The sequence below is a fragment of the Saimiri boliviensis genome, chromosome 12, assembly GCF_048565385.1.
Source record: "Saimiri boliviensis isolate mSaiBol1 chromosome 12, mSaiBol1.pri, whole genome shotgun sequence".
NCBI classification, from domain to species: domain Eukaryota; kingdom Metazoa; phylum Chordata; class Mammalia; order Primates; family Cebidae; genus Saimiri; species Saimiri boliviensis.
Genome location: NC_133460.1, coordinates 61078769 through 61095897, shown reverse-complemented (window position 1 = coordinate 61095897; position 17129 = coordinate 61078769). Strand labels below are relative to the sequence as shown.

At 43.1% G+C, this 17129-nt stretch overlaps 1 protein-coding gene across 4 annotated transcripts in view; it reads right to left on the bottom strand.

Moving 5' to 3' along the window:
• Positions 1–17129, bottom strand: part of NRG3 (neuregulin 3) — a 1114305-nt gene that overhangs the window by 521319 nt on the left and 575857 nt on the right. The gene's annotated exons all lie outside the window — the stretch shown is intronic.

The window sequence follows — 17129 nt, the reverse complement described above, 5'->3', positions numbered from 1 at the left end:
ACACATTATTTGAACAGGGATGCCCAAGGGGAGTTGCCATAAAATGGAGATGCTTAATAACCCATTTGAAAATATTATGGTAAGTAGCCTCTATCATAAAAAAAAAAAATTTAAGTAGAAGACTTATTGGAAATCAGCAGAAATTCTCTTAATTTCAATCTCTTTCTTTTCAAAAACCACTGATGGACTCCAAGCTATCACTTATATACCTGTGACTCTGTTTTTGCAGAAAGTGAAATTCTCATCACTGAACACCGTATTTTAAGGTCCTTCCTTGCTGTATCTCCATCTTGTCTGCATCTATAAGGAATAGGCCCACGTCCATATAAAACATATTCTGAATAAAATGTTTTCAATGTCCCAGGCTTTGGACTCCAAATGTCTATTTAATTTTTCAAAGACTGACCAATCTTTTTATAGGTGGAAAAGATATTAAGAATTTGACTATGGTTAGTTTGAAGATTAAAGGATTATGGTTACATGGGAGCAAGAGATAGGATTTGTTTTAGTAATTTTTTTTTTTAAATTTCAAAAATGATTTATCTCCACCATCCATTCTTACTAAGTAATTTATCCTACTTGTCTAATACACAAACCCTCACACTAGATGCTTAGTAGCTATTTGCTGAATGAATTCATTACAATTTGGCTCCAAACTTTAAGAAATATGCAAACCTTAATTATTAATAGAATCCTTTCAGTTTTAATTTTCCCTGAAGTTATGTTACAACTTTTCTCTGGGGGAGAGTAGGCCTATAGATAACAAAAGCCTTATGTCTTATAGTTTGTAGAGAAGATGTCATTTAATTTGGGTCAGAGGAAGAACACTAAGAAATGCCTTCAGGATGCCCTATGCATCCTGAACATCAGAGAGTTCACTCCCTGAACTCTCAATAGTTCAGGTGGATTGGCAGCCAGCAGGCAATCAGGTAACAGAGTGAGCCAGCCAGTATAAGGAGGTCCCCAGAGAGCCTCCAGCCAGCCTGTACACTGACAGAACGAGATGGAGCCGTGGGAAGTTCGGGCTCTTGGAGAGAGGATCCTGCCCTCTCTTGTTCCAGGGTGGTCAGCTAGGTTTCAATCTTGACGGGGCAAGCCTGCTTGCAGGACTCCTGCTTTGCTGAGTCACTGTTTCCCTTTTGTTCCTTTTCACCCAATAAACCCTGACCTTCTCACCCTTCAAAGTGTCTGTGAGCCAAATTTTTCATGGTCATGTGACAAGGACCCCGTTTTTAGCTGAACTAAGGAGAAAGTCCAACAACAAGAGGACCACAGAGGAGCCTGGATTCTCTGTCAGCTCCTGAACACGGAGGTGCAGGGACTATCACAGAAGAAAGACAGCCGCAGAACCAGGCCCCCCTGGAGAACCAGGAAATTGCATGGGCAGCAGATTGGGGAAGGGGGCAGGTCAGCTGTATAAACAGAGGTCCCTGATAAGGCTGAGTAGGGCAGGAGGGCCTGAAAAGCGAGTACTGGAATCTCCCACCTCAATGAAGGACTGTTTCCGAGAAATGGAGCTGAGACTTGTTTCTGGAAACAGCAGTGGGGGAAAAGAAGGATTGCTGAGCTGAAGCCAAGCAGGACAGTTACTGGGGCTGGAGCTAATAACAAATGTGACCATCGCCAGAGGACACTGAGGTTTGTCACTGTGACCCAGGGTTGCTGTTTTACCTGGCTGAGGTCTGAGCACTGCTGCAACCTGCCTCCAGCTTATCAGCTCTTTTGCAAAGTGTCATTAGGCGCTCATAGGCCTTTACAGAGTCTATCTTGAGGATGCAGAATCTTTCCAGTCTTAACAAAGTACTATTGAACTCTCCATGATTTCTGTCTCTGTAGCTAACACTGTTAAATAATTATCGTTCTCTTTTATTGAGTACTTATAATGTGTTTTACACATTCTGTCTCATATTATCCTTATAATACATTCTCGAGGGAGGAGAAAATTGAAGCCTAGAGGGGTTCAGCCACTTGTGTAAAGTTACCCACAGCATGAGTAGTGAGGACAGATCTTTCATCCAGCTCTACCTGGCTCTAAGGCCTCAGTGATTTCTACCAAGCTACCTGACTCTCATTGAAAGATATCTTTACTGCAAATATCAATGATCAATTAATCCCAGTAAATAAAGAGAACTATTTAGACCTGAGCTCAGAAACCCAAAGCCCTTCTTTTATAGTGTGCCTTGTCATGGCTTTGGATCTGAGCCCTGCATCTCAGAAACGGAGGGCTCCCACTTGACGGCAGCACACAGAGATTCCCAGCACTTCCCTCTTCCACAGTCTGAAAATGTAGAAACATGGCCCAGTTTTGTGTACAATTGACTAGGTGAGATGGGATGAAAGCAATTAGCTTGCCACTACATTGCATTTCTTAGCATGCACATTCAAAGATGCAGGGGAAAAAATGATCACCACTGGCTCTATATTTTGACCTTAACTAAGGAAGTAATTAGAAGGAAATAATAATGATAACATCCATTCATTTTTCACCTTCTAATCTTGACTGCAATACCCAGTAAGTAAACATGTTGTACTAATGTGCATTCAGACATACAGAGCACATGTCTGCATGCCTATGCAGGCCTGGCTTCTTGTGCACTCAGGAATCTTTGGCAAGGCCAGGTATCCAGAGGAGCAGCTTGGCTTCGAGGCACTCAAAGGCTGGCTTTCCACCTGCTCGACTGGTCCCTGATGTGCCATGCACACCCACTCCTATTCTAGCCACCACGGCCTAGGCATGTTCACTCCCTGAACTCTACGTCTTTGTCAGTTTTCTCATCCAAGCTCCTCATCAGAACTCTTCCGCCAACACAACGTCACCGTGACCACCACCACCACCACCATCACCGAGAGGCAGTCTCTGGCTCTTGACGTGCCACTCATCTTTCAAGTTCTGTTTGATATGCCTCTTGCTCCATGGGTCCTTCTTTAACCTTCTACAGCACTGGGTTTCTTCACAGTGTGCACCATGAGCTCTTTGCCTCTGACCATTACCATCTCCCTTGCACTTGTCTCAATGCTTGCTAAACACCAGTGTTCAGTAAGCGTGCATAGCAGGACAAGAAGCAGGGGGAAATGGAAGGAAAGCAGAAGGAAGAAAGGGAGGAAAAAAGAGAGGGAAGAAATGAAGGAGGCAATAAACATGTGTCTTTTCACTTAAGAACCATTTTTGAAAAGCAAGATGAAAAGAACTCAACAGGCCAAATGAATAACTGTAGTTCCCTTACAAATGTATCTAAGAATGCATGTGATGAGCTGCAGGTGAGCTTATTCATTTCGCAAAGAAGCTAGAACCTAGCTGACCAGGAGCTTGTCTTTCTGAGCCGTAAGGAGGCTTGCTGATTTAGAGCAAGAAGTCAGGAATGTTGCTTGGGTTTTTTTTCCCCATTGTCATTGATTTAAATGCAAAGATTCTTTCTCTCCCTCCTTTCCTCCCTCCTTCTATTTCTTTTTTTCTCTCTCTCCTCTCAATATTACTCCCCATCCTTCCCCATGTCTTGTAGTTCTACCAAATAACAGGAATCAGATCATAATATCCGCTTCTTTTAACCACACTAAAGATTCCATTAGATACAATAGATCTAAAGTGCCTTCTGTTACTCAGTGAGGCTTATTCCTTCCTTGTAGCTGCAGCATCAGAAGACTATTCTATTACTAGATGTAATTCAACACCCTCCTCACATAATTCTCTGCCTAGGAGAAATTTGTCAGGTCTTTTTGTATCACCTGTCTCCTGGACAATGCCAAGGTATCCATAGTAATCTCTCCTCAGTGCTGCGATTTGAAAAGGTGGTGGTCAGGGGGAGATGGTGTTGAGGACAGTGATAACTGTTTTTTAAAATAAAATAGGTCTAGGTCACACAAGGTCTCTCACATATAATCTCATCCTCCTCAATGATTCAGCCTCTCAGTAGTGCCCTCTGTAAAGGTCTGACACTTCCATATAAATTCAAGAGAATTATTTTATATCACAGTTTGTAGTTATTAAACCTCCTGCCACAGCCGCCCACCCTTCCCTTGAAAAAGAGGGACAGTGTCACTTCTAACCTCCTCCTTCTTGGGGAATCCCGTGGTGGAGGGAAGTTGAGCTTTGGGATCACATGACCTGGATTCAAATCCTATTTCTAACACTAAATACCACTCCTAGTGCAGAATCACTTAACCATTATTTAAAGTGATTTCTTATCTATATAAAGAGGACGCTAACACTTCATAGATTATTCTGAGGTTTCAACCTGATTGCCTTAGTGATGTGCTAGAAACAGGAGCATAGGTAGCAGGTCCTGGGCAAATGTTTTCCATTTCCCTTAGGAAATATATGATCATATCACAGTTACGCAAAAGGTATGACATTCAAAACACACACACACACACACAAACACACACACACACACATAAATACGGGCACAAAGGCCATATTACTTTTTTCCTTAAAATCAAGTTAAATTTAACATGATATATCCTTTTTGCCGAAGAGGAAAGAAAAATCCAATATGCTTATGAGTGAGTTTAAGTCCCTTCTTCTAACATGCCCCTAAGCCCCAGAGTGGTTCAAGGCCCAGATTTCTTTGGTAGTATGAGTGCATTAGCTCATCAGTCACAGGACATCCATCCTCACAAGACACCAATGAGTGCTCCACTCTTCCTGTCCTCCTGTTTCCTTCACGCCCAGCAGCTTAGGGCCCAGGAGCCCGTTGGTGTGGATGCACAGTCTTCTCTCTCTGAAAGCCAGCCACCTTCCTGGTCTGCTTCCAGGGAATGGAACACAAGTTCCCTCTTCCGTAGGATTCGAAATCCTTCCTTCTGCCTGTAATCCCAGCACTTTGGGAGGCCGAGGCGGGTGGATCACGAGGTCAAGAGATCGAGACCATCCTGGTCAGCATGGTGAAACTCCGTCTCTACTAAAAATACAAAAAATTAGCTGGGCATGGTGGCACGTGCCTGTAATCCCAGCTACTCAGGAGGCTGAGGCAGGAGAATTGCCTGAACCCAGGAGGCGGAGGTCGCGGTGAGCCGAGATCGCGTCATTGCACTCCAGCCTGGGTAACGAGAGAGAAACTCTGTCTCAAAAAAAAAAAAAAAAAAAAAAAAAAAAAAAAAAAGAAAGAAAAAAGAAATCCTTCCTTCCTTTTCCAGAATTGCAAATTGTCTTTGGATCAAAGGAAAATATACATCATTTTTCCTTGTTTCCCTGAGAGGCCCTCTGCGTCTTAAATATTCACCACGAGTTTGGCGGCTTGGAGGAGATAAAATGAGGAACAAAACTATATTGCAGGTCAGGAAGCCCAGAGCCTGCTACTTTCTTGAATAAGGGCAGGAGGAAATGCATAAATGTAAATTAATACTTCACAATTTCCCCTGCCTCATCATAACAGCAAATGTTTGAGTAGCTGAAATTTAGTGAGGACAATAATGGGCTCAAAGAACACCAGCAGTTCTACAAAGGATAAACTTGTCAATGAAGCACTGTGCTTTACTTTTTACAGGCTCCTTCGCATGCTATTTCATTTGGTTCTCTCTGCTGGGGAGCAGAAAAAATTCAATAATGGGCCCCTATTTAAATAAGCTGATCGGATCTCTGCAAAGTCAGTCTGTGAACTTACCAGCTTGCACATCCTTGAAGCTCTCCAAGGATCCCTGACCGTCTGCTTTGCCTGCTTAAGAATGTATGGCCAATATGTTCTTTTGTCAGGATCCTAGGGACCAAAATCCTGAGACCCAGCATAATACCCCTTCCCTTTCCTCGTCTTCACCTCTTCATTGTGTGTGCAACTGCTTCCCGGACAGAGGCTATTCCATGTTCCTCCTGTGCCCGTGTCATCTGAGGATCTAGACTCTGCTTCCCATTCACCGTATTTCTAGCAGCACACGTCTGTCTGATTTCTTGGGAACTGGCCTGATCCTTAATGCTGTGTCCTTATTTCCAGTGTTGCTGACCCCACCCGCCTACTAGATCGGCATTCATCACATTTCTGAATGGATTCTTCAGGCAGCATCCTGCTTATTTATATCAGTCTTTTTCCAGCTTCCTGGCCTGAGCTGCCTACCTACCTGTTTACTCTTAGAAGAAGGTCTATTTCAAGGCCCAAAGTTTCCTAGTCCAGTCATTCTGTTTCATGAAGCCCCTGTCTCCCTAGGTGCAATCAGGGGAGTCAGCTTCTAATAGAAGGTGGATGTCAAAGTTGATTTCTTCCCAACAGAATCCATCAAGAAGCCAAACAAGGGGGCTAGGGCATTGCTTCAGAGATCCTATCTCCTTACTCAAGTGCCTCTCATGAAGCATATTCTCTTTGGGGAAGAAAGCCTGGTGGATTCTGCTTCTAGAGTTCCTGATTCTGACGGGCAGTGGTTGAGGTGGGGAGGATGTTATTCCAAGGGTCGTCAGAGTTGTGGTACCAAGTAGAAGAGACAGAGGTTGGAGGAGAAGAGGAGGAATAGTCAGAGAATAAGGATTTGGATCATTCGTCAAAGAGAAAGGCCAGAGGCAGGTGCCTGGAAGTGAGGGAAAGAAAAGAGGAGGTCAAAGGAGTGCACCACTGGGCAGAACCAATGAAGTCAGGTGTGTTGGGTCCTCAATCTAAACAGGCATGTATGACTGGGCAATCATTCTGTATACACAAGGCACAGTTGATGGAGATATCAGTCCTTTCAAGAAGCTGGAGAGATCCAGAAGCAGGCTAATGTTCCCTGAGTATTTACTGTGTGCTTGGCTAGAGTCATATACTCTAACCTTGCCCAAACTTCAGGAGTCTTATATGACATAGAAACGAATATGCTCATCTTGAAGGGATTGAAAAAGGCCCAGTAGAATTAACATGATGGCTCTACCCCACAACCAGTGGGAAGAGCAGAGGTCACATGAAATGCAAGGTCCACATGACATCAGTGCTTTCCCCACTACTTTGTTCTGTTCTGCTGCCCCCCAGCCCCTCAGCTCCCAGGTCCTGGACCCTGGTCTCATGCTCCCCTTTGATCCTGATTCATTTCCCAGCACCATTTACCTGCCTCTATAGATAGAAGAACTGCTCAGAAATAGCCCAGCCAGCACCGCTAAGTACTTTTTAGCTCTAGTAACCCAGGTACACAGCCGGACTTCAGCCCTTATTAGGTGGAGAGAAACAGTGGACTCTCAGCTGAGGAGCCTATAAAGTTAAACTGTTAGTCAAGGAAGACACAGGGATCCCAGTGTTAATCTACTCCAGGGAGCTAGCTCTTGGGGAAGCAAGTCTTCTCTTCTCCTGAGAAACTGGCCCACTTAGAATTCTTGGCTTAGACAACTTTTTAAATCATATGGTGACTGACTTGAGACAACCCAGAGGGAACACTCTTAATTTGACACCAGATTAGTCAACCAGAAATCTCTTGCAAATGTGCTCCATCTCTGCTTCAGCCAGAGCCTAATTAAGACCCTAGCATGGCTGTTTCTTTGTGCCAGCCCGTTATTTAGTTAATGGCCCCATTATCGTTAGCCTTGCAGCCACTCTGGTGTGCCACTGTAGAGATGCTCTTCAGTAAGATAAAATTAAAAAAAAAAAAAAAAAGGTTCCTGGGAGAACCAGTTATAAACCACACTAAGGCAACTCCCCAGTACTATCCCCAGACCCATGAGTGCAGGCAGCCCTCAGGGGCTGTGACCAGAAGTTAAAATCCTGCAATTCTGGCCTGGTTCCTCTTGTCCAGATGTGGGAGACAGGGCATGCACTCGCTCGCTGGAAGTTGGGGGAAATACTCCTGCTTCTTAAGTGGCTGGTGTTGGGAGAGCCATGCACTCTGTAAACTCCAAAGCGCTGTCCACAAGTTAGCATTATTAGTGTATTCTGAGCCCCATTTTTCTGATAACTAATTGATTGATGCAGCTCCTATTTGTCTGATTTCCCCTCTCATGTGCATTGAATCTAATCTCTTCCTTAACCAAGATTTCCCATTTTAGCGTAGAAGCACAGCCTCCAGAGCACTCATTAGGGGCTGAGAAGCTGCTGACAGGGTGCTGCTGGCTGAGGTCTTGGCCAAACCCAGGCCACAAGCTGACTGCCCCAGGGCCGGGCACTTTGACTCTCAGACTGTCTCCACAGTGACAAGGAAGTCTGGCTCTTTTAGTTCCTCATGATATAAATATCCAAGATATCATGTGCATGTGATTTCCTTCTTCTTTAATTGGTAGTTTGGATTCCACTGCATAATCAGCCTTCCCCCATCGAGTCAATTAGCTTCAGCAAATGCACTGGGTGCTTCTCAGTCTCCATAATTATCACTTAGTGTCAGAAATTGAAAAGTGGAAGGAAGCAAACCCTAACCATATGACTCGGAGGTGAATGTCAGCTTCTAAGAAAAAAATTTTCCTGAGCCTAAGTCTTCATAGTTTTGCTTCTGCTTGGATTTTATTCAGGAGAAGCCACATGAATCTACGTGTCTATAGTCTGATTGTTTAAAAGCTTGCTGACCTTCAATAGCAGCGGCACCAACTGAGCTTCAGTTCTCTGATCTGTAAAATGGAGCTAATTCCAATTCCTCAACTGATTCATGAGACTTGGATGGATAAGTGAGTGTAAAGATTGAAAACTAAGTAATGCAATTATATTAACTACTAAAGTCTAAATCACACAGCACATATACAAGAGCATCATTACTTTATCTAATAGGTATTTTTTTTAGTTGTCAGGGCAAGAAGTTAATTTGTAACAACACATTATCCAGCAACTGCCACTCTCAGTGTCACCTCTCAGAGCCATGCTTTTCAAGATTCACGTGGTGATATGATGGCATCTGCTTTCAATTACAATCTAACTTGGTTTGCTAAGTAAATGCACTACAAGAGAGTGCAGATAAATACAAGCTGGTACACATGCATGGGCTCCGGATTCAGGCAGTTGAAGGGTTGGGCTCTTGTCTCTGCCATGCGGTAGCTGCTTGACTTTGCCCAGTTATTCAGCCTCGGCATGTTCTGAAGAGGAAGTGAGGCCATATCAGTAAATTATCAAGCACAGAGGAAGCCATCAGTTAATGTTACCTCCTTCCCTTCCTAAATCCTCACAACAGTACTAAATGGTCAGTATGTTCATTAACACTACTAACATGATCAAGGAAAATAGGCCATACTCATGTCATGGCTTCTAATTCAATGCTCCTTCACTCGCTGCTCTATAGCTATTTAAAAAGCCAACTGAGAATATGGTTTCCCAACATCAGTGACACCCTCAGGCATATATTGAGAGAAGAGAGCGAGAGAGAGCATTTTGCTCACCGTTCCTGACTAATGCTTCAGTGACAATTAAATGTTGCTGCTGTACTCAGGACAAAGGACAAATGATCAAAGAAGACTAATTATAATGAATTATGATCCTTCTCCAAGTCTGTGCTTGATATTTCATCTGCCATGTGAAAGATGACAAAGCTGAGGGAATAACCGCCTGCCATCTGTCTAAAAATTCAAAGCAGGACCAAAAAGTACTCAGAGGGCAAGCCAGTTAATGATTAATTAAAATCTTAAAAGTGCCGCTCTCTAGCCAATTTCTGGATACATCCAATCCTACGGAGGCCAAGAATGTCTGGGGAGCTGACATCCATCAATTACAATAGGACTCTCTAGTAAGTGGACAGATGATAAAGAGGTTAAAGAACGCAGTCATCTTGGGTTCAGGACCAGCCTTATATCTCCCTGGCTCTTTTCTATTTTGGTTATTACCAGCAACCACTATGAGCCACAGTTTCTATATCAACGAAATGGGAGGGAAAAAAAAAAAAAAAACTTGGACACTTCTCAGCCTACCCACTTTGCAAGGTCAGTTTTAGACTTGTATAGTTATATCTCCCACTCAATAAACTCAAATCAAATTCACTACCTTTCTCCTCAAAGCTATTCTTACACCACCTGTCTCAGAGAATTGCACTGCTATCCATGTAACCCCCTAGTCACCCCTAATCTTGGGATCAAGGCAGAATTCTCCTCTCAGTCCCCTCATCCTTCAGTGAGGTGAATATTCCTAGCTTCCTGTCAAGCCCATTTCCTCTTTTAAACTCCTCTCTCTTCACTGGCCCTTGAGCCTCCAGCTTCAATCTCTTCACCCCATTACTGATGCTCCTGCCAGGGGACCATCCAAAAATTACAAATCTCAACAGGACACTTCCCTGCCTAAAGGCCTTTATTGACTCCATGACATCTATTGCAGAATTTTTAAAATTCTTATGAGTAACATTAAAATACACACACACACACACACACACACACACACACACAATCTGGATCATTAATATACAAAACAAATAAAGGTAGATCAACAGAGATAGAAGAAGAAAATGGGACTCTACCTAGTCATCCCCCAAGGCTGCCCCTGAGTTATCCCAAGAGCTCTGGAAAATATTTTAACTTCCATGATTTAAAGTCTCACACTGACTTTTATTTTCTTCATTTCCAAATCAGCCTCTAAGGAGAGGTCATATTTTTAATACGAGGATATTTTTACATGCTCAATTGTTCTACTGCAGCAGTCTCTTACATCTGAATAGTGCTTCAGAGTCTATAAAGCTTATGCCATATGCCTCATTCAGTTATTCAATGCATCTATATCAAGTATCAACTACACATCAAACACTGTGCCAGGTGTTGCCAAAAAGGGTGAAAGTTCTCCTTGTTTTCTCACATAATTAATGATTTAATGGAATGGGTAAATAAATACCAGCTTGGGTCATGTAAACTAATAAGTCTAAAATGGTCAAATTTCAGCAATTTCAAATGGATAAAACTACATGAGCTGTATTTTATAGGATTCAATCCAAAATCAATTAGTGGGTGTCAAATGTGCCATGATAAAAATGTGGGAACAGAAAAAGCAAATAGGAGGGATATGCAAGTCTGAGCCAGAAACAGAAAAAACCTCCCAGAGGAGAGGAAGCTTGACACACAGTGGAAGCGGTGGTAATGGTTGGTGCTGGTGGTGTTGGTGTTAATGGTGGTGTTGGTGTTAATGGTGGTGATGGTGGTGGTGGTGGTGATAGTCTTGATAATAGTGTTCATGATAGTGGTCATAATGGTATTTGTGATGGTGTTGGTGGTGGTGATGATGGTAGTGGTGTTGATGGTGGTGTTGGTGGTGCTGGTAGTCCTGGTGGTGTTAATGGTGATGGTTGTGGTGGTGATGGTGTTGATGATAGTGGTCATAATGGTATTTGTGATGGTGCTGCTGGTGATGGTAGTATTGATGGTGGTGTTGGTGGTCATGGTGGTGTTAATGGTGATGGTTATGGTGGTGATGGTGTTGATGATAGTGGTCATAATGGTATTTGTGATGATGTTGGTGGTGATGTTAGTGGTGTTGATGGTGGTGTTGGTGGTCATGGTGGTTTTAATGGTGATGGTTGTGGTGGCGATGGTGTTGATGATAGTGGTCATATGGTATTTGTGACGGTGTTGGTGGTGATGGTAGTGGTGTTGGTGGTCATGGTGGTGTTAATGGTGATGGTTGTGGTGGTGATGGTGTTGATAATAGTGGTCATAATGGTATTTGTGATGGTGTTGGTGGTGGTGATGGTAGTGGTGTTGATGGTGGTGTTGGTGTTGGTAGTCAGTGGTGATGTTAACAATGATGGCTGTGGTGGTGATGGTGTTGATAGTGGTCATAATGATATTTGTGAGGGTGTTCATGGTGGTGATGGTGATGGTTTTAACAGTGGTGTTGATGGTCATGGTGGTATTAATGGTGATGGTTGTGGTGGTGATGGTGTTGATGATAGTGCTCATAGTGGTATTTGTGAGGGTGTTCATGGTGGTGATGGTGATGGTTTTGATGGTGGCGGCAGTGGTAGTATTGTTGATGGTGGTGGTAGTGGTGGTATTGTTGATGTTGGTGGCAGTGGTGGCATAAGCCAGCAATTCAACAGCACATAAAGAAGTATAACTTAGAAACTTTTCAGAGTAATGTGAAAAACAGCACAGATAAATATTAGGGAATCCATATGACAAATGGAGAAGGAAATAATTCAAACCTCCTGAACAGATGACTGTTGCTCAATGAGCAGGCATGTGGGAGGACAGACGGCTCCTCTTGAGGAGGTGCTCTTCACACTGCAGCTGCCAATGCAAGACTCCAGCAGGGTCACACAGGGACTGCAGACCCCTGAGAGCAGGCCCCCCGCAGAGTCACATCTGTGCTCCCTTGGAACTTCTTGCTCAGCCAGGGACCTTATCTGCTCCCTTGCGGATTCCCTATGCTGCCACAACCCTGCTGCATATGTAGCTAAGAAGAGAGGCCAGAAAACCTGCACTATCTCCAGATTTTATGTCATTCTCATCTCAGTCTTTTCCTGCACCAAGATGAATAGATAATTGCATGAAAGACAGAGATCAAAACAGAGCAAATTAAGTAGCACTCCTGATGTAAAAGGAGGAAAAGAGAGATGTAATAATAGTCATCATAAAATTAGTAGCTAGCATATGTTCACTACTTACTATGTGGAACACTGTGCTACATGCTTTGTAGACATCATTTATAAATCATAATTACAAGTTTTTAAGTAGCTACTGTTTCTTTCTTTTACACAGAGAGGTTAAGATTTCCCTAAGGTAAGTCAAAGCAAATGATGAAGCCAGGAAACCAAACTCCAAAGCCTTATCCACACAACTCTTAAGCACTCTACTGTGGACATGCTCCCATAATCCAAGATACCTAATTCAGTCCTTAAAACAAATGTTGAAGTAGGCACGGCTATTATTCCCGCTTTACTCATGAGAAAAAATGGCATAGGGATGGAGAAAGAGAAAGTAACGGAAACTGCTTGATGAGAAAGAATAGGCAGCATAAACAGGAGGAAGACACCCTCCACACTGTAGTTAGGGAGAGGCAAGAAGCAGATGCCCCACTAGCTATCAAAACAAAGAGAATCATGACCTTGCCGTTACTCAATTCCTCTAGCAGTTTCCATACTGATTCTTTGTCTTTCGTATTACCATACTCCTGACAACCGTGGGAATTAGCAAATGAAGTAGAATTATCTTTTTGTGAAAAATAATCTGGCTGAAACCAAAGAGATCCAACAATGAGGGGTAACTTCTGCTGATATTTTCTGTGTTCCAGCTCTTGAAATAAATGTTATTTCCAGGGAATCATGGCTGGCAGAAGCTGAGGTTGATATGCTTGTTATTTTTAAGTGAATATTACTTCCTTGCTCTGGGATCAAGGGGATGCTGTTGGAGGGCTCAGATGAGTGGAGCACAGACTACATTTAAATGATGCAGAGATGTCGAGAAGTAATTCAACACAGGACAGAGCAGCACTGTGTTTTTCTTTTCTCCAGGCAGAAAGGTGGGAGAGAAGAGATGTTTCTAGACTATAAACTGAATGAGGTCAGAGATGGGGTCAGCTGTGCTCACTATTGCATGTTCCTTGTCTGAAATAACATTCAACATGCAATAGTTGCTCAGTGAGTGTTTTCTGAATGAATGAATACATACATTTGAATTTGCTTACAATCCAATCTTACCAGTCCAAAATGTCTGCTAATAACACTAACAATGGTGGTAGTAACAGCAACAATTAGAGACCAATGCAACTCTATAGAGAAACCTGAGGTAGGTACAGGGCCCTCAGCTCACAGCAATGCACAGCAATGCAAGGTAAAGGCTCACAGACATGGCAGAATGGTGAGACTGAACAACGTGCTGGAAGATGTGGCTCAGGGTCATATGCAGCAGGTAATAGAGCATGCCAAGAAATAAACAAAGCACTTTGATTCTTCAGTGGGTCCAGTGACCCAAAGGTATGGTATGAGAGTATGGACAAGAAGGGCTATTTGGTAGCAGCCCTGGCCTTGGTGATCAGGCAAGCTGCTCTGGCTACAGTGTGACAAGCAGGCTGCATCAATCTAAGAGAAACCACCAGTGAATGGAGAGCCTCAATGCAGGAGGCTGGCAACCTTGTGTTTGTTCAGTGGAGAAAATGCAGCTGACAATTCTGGACATGAATATTAATAAGCCTTCATTTCTACCCACAAGTTGCTGAGGCCTGAAGAACACTACCTCTGAGTACTCTATGTGAGCATGCTTAATGTGCATACTCAACGCTTTTAACCCAACGATGATACATATTCTTTCTCCCCTTTTTAAGATTAGAAAACTGCTGCTGCGTGAGGTTCGGACTAGGCTTTGGAATTTAGAAATATCACAGCAGGGAATTAAATCCAGGTCTGGTGTACACTCTAATCACTTTTCTTTGTGTCCTTCAAACAAGGACTTGGTCCCTGTTGCCTCTGGTTCCAGTTTCTCCAGCCTTTCTCCACTTCATTCTTCAATGACATCTCTCTTCCAAAACCCAGTCCCTTAATGATTTTTCTTTTTGGCAGTGTGTATATGCACTCCTGGCACACACAGTAGACTGAATTCCCTATAGACAAATGTGACAAGTCCCCCAGGATGGCATTATCTTTGTACCCTGGTATCTCTGAAACATGTATCTCAGGAACAGAGTGGATGCTCTGTTTGTCATTGATAATAAAGATAAAACAGTAAGATTACAAAGCCAAAGAGGGAAACACTCTTCTTAGAAGAGTTTCTATATCTCTTAGTTCTCCAACAAACTTATATATCCTGGCTCACCCGTTTCCTTTATTCAGCTAGACCATCAGCACGAGCATGGACAGCTGTCCTCTGGTTGGGTTGGGAGTCATGTGATTAAATGAGGGGGTCCTTGTGAAGAGCCTCCCTGGAACTGAGTCAGGGAGGACCCTGGAGAAACACAGGGGACTCTCAGAAGATCTCAGGGCCTGACGCCCAATGGCAGGTTGCCCTGTCTTCCAGCACCCCCCAACCGACCCATACATACATACACACACACACACACACACACACACACATGCCGTGGTGTGTGCCTCTGTTGCTTTCTTCCTTTAAACCCATATCACGTGCTCATTTTAACCTGTATTGAACTCTAACAATGGTAACCCCACAGTGGATGCTAGGCCCTCCTTAAGATTTTCTTAGTGGGAAAATTGGCCCAGGGAGAAAAGAGGGGTTGAGTTTATCACTGTCAAGTTTATATGCAGAACATTCCTGTTTTACCATGAAGTTTGGTTCAGCTCACCAGGTATCATGCAGCTCCTACTATGTCCCTAGCTGTGCTGAATTTCGGGAGGCACAGAGATTGTCTAACACAGGGGGTCCCAGTCCCCAGGCCATGGACCACTACTGGTCCATTGCCTGCTAGGAACCAGGCCACACAGCAGAATGTTAGAGGTGGGTGAGTGAGCATTACCACCTAAGCTACACCTCCTGTCAGATCAGCAACAACATTAGATTCTGAGAGGAGTGTGAACCCTATTGTGAACTGAACATGTGAGGGATCTAGGCTGTCTGTTCCTTATAAGAGTCTAATACCTGATGATTTGAGGTGAGACAGCTTCATCCAGAAACCATATTCCCTCACCACCTGTCTGTGGAAAATTGTCTACCATGAAACTGGTCCCTGGTGCGAGAAAGGTTGGGCATCACTGGTCTAACAGACAAATTGGAGGCTTTGTAACAGATCAGCTTAATAGAGGAATAAGACAAATGAACATAAAATTACTATGTAGTGTGAGTGGCCTCACAGACGCATGCAAGTTTTTTTTATTAGGAGTGATTACTTAGCTCTAGGGTGACTTCAAAGACATCCTAATGCAGTCTAGCATTTTGAAAAATAGTTTCCTAGATACCCATGGTGATTGCAGGCATTCCAAGGAGAGGAAATGATATATCCCATAGTACGGAAGAGTTTTGAAAATGCAGGCTAAGGAGGGGAACTGCAAAAGGATGCTGGTGTGGACCAACCCTCTAGAGAAAGGCTTCCTTCCTCAGCAGTTAGACATGCCAGACCTGGGACACGCCGAGTGGCAGGCCCAGTGCTCAGGAAACAATGAGGCTTGCTGCAGCATTTCTAATGGCAGCTCCATATTCCTGGGGAGTTGTTGTGTTTGTTTGTTTTTTTAATGTGACAATTTTGCTTCTGTGTATTAAAGATTGAACTTTCTTTAAAAAAGTTCTTTTAAAAATTTCTACTGTGATTTTTAGAAAAAATCAGAGTCGAAATCCAAAATTATAGTAATGCACCATATGATGACATTTCGGTGAAGGAGGAACTGGTGTATATGATGGTTGTCCCATAAGATTACAATGGAGCTGAAAAATTTCTGTTGCCAAGTGACATATTGATGATCCTGACCCTGAGTAGGCAAAGTCTCAGGATACAAAATCAACGTGCAAAAATCACAAGGATTCCTATACACCAATAACAGACTTAAAGAGAGCCAAATCAAGAACGAACTGCCATTCATAATTGCTACAAAGAGAATAAAATACCTAGGAATACAACTAACAAAGAACATAAAAGACCTCTTCAAGGAGAGCTACAAACCACTGCTCAACGAAATAAGAGAGGACACAAACAGATGGAGAAACATTCCATGTTCATGGTTAGGAAGAATCAATATTGTGAAAATGGCCATACTGCCCAAAGTAATTTACAGATTCAACACTATCCCCATCAAGCTACCAATGACCTTCTTCACAAAACTGGAAAAAAACACCTTAAACTTCATATGGAACCAAAAAAGAACCTGCATAGCCAAGTCAATTCTAAGCAAAAAGAACAAAACAGGAGGCAACACACTACCGGACTTCAAACTATACTACAAGGCTACAGTAATCAAAACAGCATGGTACTGGTACCAAAACAGAGATATAGACCGATGGAACAGAGCAGAGGCCTTGGAGGTAAGACAACACATCTACAACTACCCGATCTTTAACAAACCTGACAAAAACAAGCAATGGGGAAAGGATTCCCTGTTTAATAAATGGTGTTGGGAAAACTGGCTAGCCATGTGCCAAAAGTGGAAACTGGGCCCTTCTTGACACCTTACACTAAAATTAACTCCAGATGGATTAACGACATAAACGTAAGACCTAACACCATAAAACTCTAGAAGAAAATCTAGGCAAAACCATTCAGGGCATAGGCATAGGCAAGGACTTAATGAACAAAACACCAACAGCATTGACAACAAAAGCCAAAATAGACAAATGGGACCTAATCAAACTCCACAGCTTCTGCACAGCAAAAGAAACAGTCATTAGAGTGAACTGGCAACCAACAGAATGGGAAAAAATT